The 8160-nt window shown below is 43.4% G+C and overlaps 1 long non-coding RNA gene across 2 annotated transcripts in view; it reads right to left on the reverse strand.

Annotated features, from left to right (window-relative positions):
* LOC108513382 (uncharacterized) overlaps positions 1 to 5881 on the reverse strand; it is a 13132-nt gene extending 7251 nt beyond the window's left edge. For both annotated transcript variants that reach the window (XR_001880884.1, XR_001880883.1), the window contains exon 1: positions 5715 to 5881. This is a non-coding gene — a long non-coding RNA (uncharacterized LOC108513382). The remainder of the gene's footprint in view (positions 1 to 5714) is intronic.
* Positions 5882 to 8160: the final 2279 nt, after the last annotated feature.

Here is an 8160-nt window from a genome sequence, read left to right on the forward strand (position 1 = left end):
TTTTTTTTTGAGACGGAGTTCCGCTCTTGCCACCCAGGCTGGAATGCAATGGCATGATCTCTGCTCACTGCAACCTCCGCCTCCCAGGTTCAAGTGAGTCTCCTGCCTCAGCCTCCCAGGTAGCTGAGATTACATGTGCGCACTACCACGCCCAGCTAATTTTTGTATTTTTGGTAGAGACGGGGTTTCACCATGTTGGCCAGGCTGGTCTCGAACTCCTGACCTCAGGCGATCCCACCCGCCTTGGCCTCCCAAAGTGCTGGGATTACAGGCGTGAAACCCTGAGCCCAGCCTGGTACTATTCTTATCATCCTCTCTCCCCTTATTTTTCTCGCCTTTTCTTCTCTTGTGGTTTTGTTTCTATGTTTCTTTCATCTTGGTTCAAAGTTGATCCGGAGCAGAAAAGACACTCAAACTGTGTATCAATGTCATCAAGCTTTTTTCCCTCTCTCCCATATTTTCTTTCTGGAAAAAAATATTAAAAATAAAGAGTACTTTGTTGTTTCATAGCCTTCTACAGGGGCACAGGAAATGTCTTGAGGGGAAATATAACCTGATCATTTGTCTCAGGGTCTGAGTTGAACAGAGAAGTGGTTTCTGTGGGTGGGTGATTTACTTGCCCCCACCCACTCACCTTTCACCCTTGTTCCACTTTGCTACCCAAGAGGCATGTCTGATTGTTTATTCTCCTGCTGAAAACCTCTCAGTGGCTCCTTTCCAACTTTACCTTTCATCTTGGCTCTGCTGCATACCCTGTGCTTCCAGTGACCTTGGATCACTTACAGTCACCTGGGCTGTTGCATACTTCTGTGCTTTCTTCAGATTGTTCTTTTCTGGACTGACCTCTCACCCTGTTCTAGCTAATGCCTATCCACCTTCAAGGTTCAGCTCAAGAATCTCCTTATCTTTTAAGAAGCTTTTCCCCCCATCACCTTCCTTCTCCAAACTGACCTTTGCCTTCATTTTGTCCCCCTCTAAAAATACCTCATGTGTCACACTTTATTTTACATGTTTGTGTCCTTTTAAAATTATTTTACATATTTGTATCCTTTTACTTGACCATAAGCTCACTGAAGGCAGGCATTGTGCTTATTCATTCTGTCACTGCCCAAGTAATTCACAGACACTTTCTTTTTGTAAAAGAATCAATTAGTACAGAAATAAAATATGAAAGTCTGTCTCTCCTCACCTATATGATTCATATTTGAACCTTCAGTGTCTAATTTAGTGTCTGGAACACAGAAGCCCTATAACTTGTTTCTTGAATGAATGAATGAATGAATGAATGAATAAATATCCCGCTAAGGTGGTTGTCTTCCACTAGTGACACAGTTGATCATAAATCTGAGTTTAAATACCCATTCACTGCTCGTGTTTTCTCTGTGCAAGGTTACACCACATACACGCTCTGTTGTGATTTATTTTTGCTAACTCACTGTCTGGGTCTTCAGTCTCCTCTAGGTCCTGTTTACTTTGAGTATTCAAAGCTCTGCTCCTCTGTTGGAGTAGTTTACATTTGGAGGAAGTTTTCCCACTGCCTGTGCAGTGTAAATTGGTTTCCAAACAATCTTGCCCACAGTCTCCATTAATATTGTACTGGAGAGCAAGGCAGGATACAATATTCAAAGTAGCAGGAGTTACTTTTTAGGATGATTGAATATGATGAAGGAGCCAAGGACAAAGGGTAATTTATTCTAAAGAAAGTCAACACCTTTGCTTTGCACTAGCTCTTGCAGTTAAAAAATAGGGCTGGTAATTGGACTTGCTTTATGAAAATCTCATTAGCATTAGCATATAACTAAAATGCACAGCTCCATAGTTAATTGCAATCCTGCACTGCGGTTAACAACTACAGTGATGACATTTGCATATTGCACATAAAATTAAAAATGCATGTCAGATAGGTGCTCTTTCAGGAAAAAAAAAATCCTTGAATAACATTGCATTCACTACAATAATTGGAAAGATTTTGAATTTGAATGGAAATTATATGTATAGTATGAGCTTTAGAAAGGCAGAGGAGCCTGATCAAAGAGGAGGGGAAACTAAATCTGAAACACTGCATAGTCAAAACTCTAGCAGCTGGGATCTTCTTCAAGGGCAGGGACATGTAATACTAAACTGTGCGTGCTTTGTGTAAATGTAACCCTTTCATCCAAAAGTCTCATTTCACTGCACAGGCATCAGTCTCATGTTGGTTCTCTTCCTCTAGACTGTAAGCTCCTTGAGATCACGGACTTGATCTTTTAAACCTTTGTATCCCCAATGCTCAGCAGGTAACAGACATTCAATTATTTGTAGATGTGAACCAACTCAAGCCTCCTGTAACTGAATCCAATAGACGCAAGAGGCTGTGTGGTGAGATGTTGAGAGTGGGATGTTCTCATGTTTCCCTGAACCCTGCCTCTACCACTTAAGCCAGTTACTTCAACTTCCCTAAACCTCAGTTTCCTTCTGTGGAAATGGTTTCTGCTTTATAAGGTTTTGGAAAAGATTCGGAAAGATAACACATGTAAAGCACTTAGCCCAGCACAGTGCCTGGCATACTACAAGTGCTATTAGTCCAGCTATTACTGTTGCTTTGGGGTTAAAGATCGTGAGAAAGGGCATTTTGAAGTTAGGGTATAAATCAGTTCATATGTGAGTCCTAATGTCAGTCACTTACAAGACAAAACAATGTTACTGTGAATAATATGACTTGTCACAAGGGCTGATCACTTTTATTCCATTTCACCAAGAAAGAAAATGAGGCACTGAAAAGAGAACAGAGGGGTGAAAGATAACAATACTCATCTTTAGATGGATAATACAAAGCCCCATTTCCAGGCTTTGGGGATGAGACTCCTCTAGGAAAATAATAATAAATTTTCTGTCTCTTGGAAGATAACAGGTCAGAAACCATGGTCAGGAAAGAAAGGCAGAAGTGACAAAGTGGGATTTTCTGAAGGAGACTGGGATGTTTTATCTGTTCCTTCGTTCACTCATCATTAAGCTTAATATTATTGTATTTATATATATAATATTATTGTGTCCATATCTATGCAATGTACTGTGCTAGGAACCCTGAGAGACACAGATGACCATGAATGTGAACCTGACCAGTACATGATTAGAAATTCTGGACTGGAAATAAGATGAAGGATCAGACCTAGAGAAAAAGACTTGGGTGTCATCAGCAGGGAGAAGAGCTGGTACTCTGGATGAAGGTGCGCTCCCTGCGGCTGTTCACTGGGGAACACCCCCACTTATGAGATGGGAAAGGGAATTGGTGCTAATGAAGAAAGCACAGGAGAACTGTGGGAAGAACAAGGGCAGACAGGCCTGGGAAGCTGAAAGAGGGGAGAGTTTTAGCTTGTAGTGTGATACTTGCCAGTCAGCTCTCTGTATAATAATATCAATGAGGATCACTGGATTTAGTGATGAGGAAATCACTGGTGGTTCTTCTTCAAGAGGGAGATTATGATAAAGTGGTACAGAGAGGAACTTGACATCAAGGGGTGGGTGAAAAACGAGAGGGTAGGGAGGAAATGTAGGAAAATGTATGCTATGCTTTAGCAGTAAAAGAAAAAGGCTCAGCCAGTAGCCTGAAGGCATAACAGAGCTGGAAACGAAGTGTATAGGATTGGCAAGACCTAGACTAGAAGGAGACAGTAAGAAAATAGAGGCGATGTAGGAGATAGCTGGAGATGGCCGTACCCTCCGACCCAGCTGCACCTGAGGAGGAGTCTTGTAAGCTGTTCTGTGGGACTGAGGATAGGACCTTTGTCTTTGGGGAGGTGCCCCTTTCCCTGGCCCTGCAGCCCTGGTTCCTACCTGCATCCCAAAACATACTGAATCAAAATGTTTAGTTTTCTTATCTGTCTCCTCCTTTGAGGAAATGCACTCCTCATCTCCTTTGATGGTGCACTCCTAAGGGCAGGAATCATGCCTTCTTGATCTCGACATCTCCAGTATTTAGTTCAGGGTCTGGCACAGTCAATAGGGATTGTGAAACCTAACTACATAGGCCCACATAAGCATGTGTTACATTGGCTGGAGTTCCCAGTAATTATACAACCCCTTATCAATCCTCCCACCTCTCTCCCCACCTCGCAGATACCTGATATTGAGACGACAGCTGCAAGAAGTCTGGGTGTAGTTCACTTACCTCCTCACCCCCACAACTGGGGAGAACAGGCCAGAATGTGCGGGAGCCTCACCTTATGAATTGTGTGAGGCACTAACTGAAAATAAAGCCAAGAGGCCACAATCCTCTTCCTTCACAGCTTTCCTTAGAGAGTCTCTCCCCATCTTTCTACTCTCTGTCTGCTCTTTACATTCCAGCTCATCTGTTTTGTTTTGTTTTCCAACTCTCCACTTCCTGTGTCCTATTTCCACTTTTGGAAGCCTGTTTTTAGACCCAAGCCTTTCATTTGCCTTTACTCAAAGGTTTTCTGAAGACTCACTATCTCTAAGAAAATGACCTTGAACCATAACCTGACGATTGAGGTTGAGTCAACATTTGTCACCCCTCCCCATCTTACATGGGTCCACTTCATACAAGACCTCAATACATAAGGGCTTCTGTAAAACAGCCAATCCTGGGGCCCTCAATTTGGAGTGACAGGCTTTCGAGGAAAGTGTCAGAAATCACCAGAAGTCAAGGCTGTGTACCCAATTCTCATTTTTCTCAATAAGTCAATAGCTTGCAAAGCTTTCCAATTAGAAACAAAGAAACTTTCTTTCTCCCTGCTCATGCTTAAAAAATAGTTATTTTTCTTTTTCTGGAAAATCTTATTAGTAATCTCTTTAGGTCGCATCCCCTATTATTCCATCTGAACACACTGGCTTTCCACATGTTGCAGGATTGGGACAGGCCTGGCAGTGACCCAGGGACACAAAGGGGCAAGGAAAGTGGGGTGCAATTTTATTACTGACCACTCTTCTCTAGGGGCCACTGCACACTTACCCTCCTCTGTGCTGCAGTTTGCAGAGCCTGAGGTCCAAGCAAAAGAAGCATTGTCACACAGCTGTAAAGCATGAATTGTGTTTGTGGATTGCATTGCCCTGCTTCTCGCTCGTGCTTGTTCTTGTTTTCCTGGCACAAGGGCCTTTGCTCCTAGAATGGCCGCTTATCTCGGCTGACTGCTATTTGCTAACACTGGGCTCACTGGGTTGTTTTGAAAAGTCACACGAAGTTTATAATTCTTTCTGACGCTACCTTGGACGTATGTGTGCTAAATAAGCCTCAAACACCAAAACTGCCTTAAAACCTAAACCAAGCTCAATGCATGACGTCCTCTCAGGCATGCAGGCACCAGGAGGAACTCACACACCCTGCCCAGCTAATTCTACACCTCTTGTCTGTGTTGCTCTTCCACAGTACTGCTAGTTAGACTTTCCATTCTTCCCCACTTTGAGGCATTTCGTTCCCTCCACTTGCCCAGTGGGGCTCAGAATTTCTTATGGAGCAGCTTGGGTGGTGAGGGAGAGAGGCACAGACACTGCCCCCAATGTCTCTGTGGGACGGTGGGCAACTGAGGGGTCCCTGAACAGCTACCTCTCACGGCTTGATGTGTCCCCTGATGGCTTCTCCCCTGGTTCACACTGTGGGCCCACACTGTTTGCCAATCTGCCTTTCTCCCTGCCGGTGCCTTTCCTGGGGGAGAACCACAACCATCTCCCATGCTGTTTTACAGCCTCCCACCACTCCACAGAGCCTCTGAAGAGCATACCTGAAGCCTTGATTCTGTCCACCTGCTTCCTCTGAAGCTCACCAAAAAGGGAGCTGCTTGTTTATCCTGCAGTCAGCCATTTCCCATCAACGTCTGGCCCAGCCAGCTGTGTTGGGGCCAGCATTGCTTTAGTACCAACAGGCTGGCCCTCTTCCAGGCTCTCATTGCTGGCGAATTCATCTTGCTATTGAATGCGAAGTATGAGTCAGAGGTGATGCTGATGAAACCTCGGGCAGGTCGTAACAACAAGGGCAGACCCAAGCCACGGAGGGTGGGGTGGGGGGAGAGTGGGCCAGACCTCTGCTCTGCAGAGCTGTGGTTTGTCCTGAAGTCTGGTGCTGTGTTAGTGCAGACAATATCAAATGAAATTCATTTACGACTGTGTACTCATCACTGGGCCGGGCTGTCAGAGGCACAGAAGTATATGTTAGTTTCTGTAGGAGTTATGGCCAGCAGCCCAGCTTCTTAACTGGATTTAGTTTGAAAGTAAATGCCTCACTGGACAGTGACACTTCTCAACTCTTTCAGGGAAGAAAATTTGTGCTTCGGGTAGGCTGATGTGTGACTTTAATACTCTTATCATTAGTCCTGAGTCCAGTGCTAGTCATTCAAAGTTGTCTTTCATCTTTTGTGTATATTGTTTTCACACAGTGGCAGTTGGAGAATGACTATATCAGGGACATTCAATGATGCCCATATTTTGAGAGGTTAAATTTCCTAGAAACCAGCTTCTAGTCTGTGTGTGTCCTGGCTTGTTCTCTTTAAAGAGACTGAAGAAAGAATGTTCTACAAAATCCTATCTTGCTCCATGGTAATGAGGTCAGACAGACCTCCCCAGGAGCCTGACTGGAGCTACTATACAACTGTGGGGTGGCCTTGGAAACTTGGAGACATTTGGGGCATGCTGAGTCAGTGCTGCAGCTCAGGCCCAGGGCTCCTGTCACCACTTTGGGGAGCTGGTGGTACAATAGAGATGTCACCGTGGTAGGGCCTGGAATGAGGGCCTGTCATGGGACTAGGCCCTGTGAAGAGAACAAAAAGTAGTTTCTAGTTATTTGTTATTAGAAGGAATTTCCTAATGGAAAATGCTCCTCCATTAAATAGGATTTTCTCTGTACAGAACTTTATTGCTTATGACTATTGGGGTCAATTCCCATTGGCATCTGAGAGCTGGAAAATGACAGCTGTCATCACAAGTTTTCTGAGAAAAAAGTGTTTTTTTTCCTATGTTGGTCAGAAGCCAAGTCATTCATTGCCAACCAATAAAGGTACAGCCAAAGGGAAAAAGAATTATTAAGAGTTTTAATTGCCCCTGAAATTCCAGATAGAAAATTTTACATTCAGTTACACCTGATGTAGCAGAAAACTCCAAGGGACTATCTAAGTTCTTTGGCCAAACCAGATTTGGTTTATTTAACATTCCCTAGAATGGATCATTGGCTGGGACTTGTACATATGTTTGTTATATGGGGATTTTCTCAGTTAACCTCAGTTGGATTATAGTAAGACGAAACATATATATGTGTGTATTTATGTCTATTTATATTTATATGAGTCTGGTGTATTAATCATAGGGTGCTATATTATTTTCAAAGACACAAACTATGTGAGGGTATATTTTAACTAGCATGTAAAATGCAAAAATATTTTCCAGGTACGCTGGCACTTTATACCAAAGGGATGCAAAATTTAGCGTAAGAAAATCATAAATTAGTAAACTAAGTGAGGTGAAAAAATGTTGGTCAGCTACAGAAAAAGGTCAGCAGTTCAAATTGTGGAATCTGGGTTATTTCTTTTTCACTGCCCAAGATTGTTATATACTCAGGGTTTTCCCCACATTATAAAGCATTGATAACGTTTTCAATTTGTTACTACCCACTGGAGTATAATGTGAATTCTTGCGTGTGTTTTAATAATTCTTTGGAAACCATCCCTTGAATTGCTATTCATAGAATAAGAAGGAATTTCTTGCTATGCTCCACATGTTTTTCATTAGGATTAAGATCAAGAAAATATGTATGTGTGTGTGTGTGTGTGTGTGTGTGTGTGTGTGTGTGTATGTGCACACGCACACCAAGAACTGGAAGATTCCTGGATCAGTTCAGATTTTAATAAGAGGAGACAGAAGAAGAGTAGAGAAATGTAGGATGAAGGCCGGGCATAGTAGCTCATGCTTGTAATCCCAGCACTTTGGGAGGCCAAGGTGGGCAGATCACTTGAGACCAGGAGTTTGAGACCAGCCTGACCAACATGGTAAAACCCCATTTCTACTAAAACTCCAAAAATTAGCCAGGTGTGGTGGCATGGGCATGCTGGCATAGTCCCAGCTACTCGGGGTTTTACCACGTTGAGCTGAGGCAGGAGAGTTGCTTGAACCCAGGAGGTGGAGGCTGCAGTGAGCCAAAATCACACCACTGCACTCCATTCTGGGTGACAGAATCTAAAA

Source organism: Rhinopithecus bieti, unplaced genomic scaffold (genome assembly GCF_001698545.2).
Source record: "Rhinopithecus bieti isolate Rb0 unplaced genomic scaffold, ASM169854v2 scaffold_32092, whole genome shotgun sequence".
Classification (NCBI taxonomy): domain Eukaryota; kingdom Metazoa; phylum Chordata; class Mammalia; order Primates; family Cercopithecidae; genus Rhinopithecus; species Rhinopithecus bieti.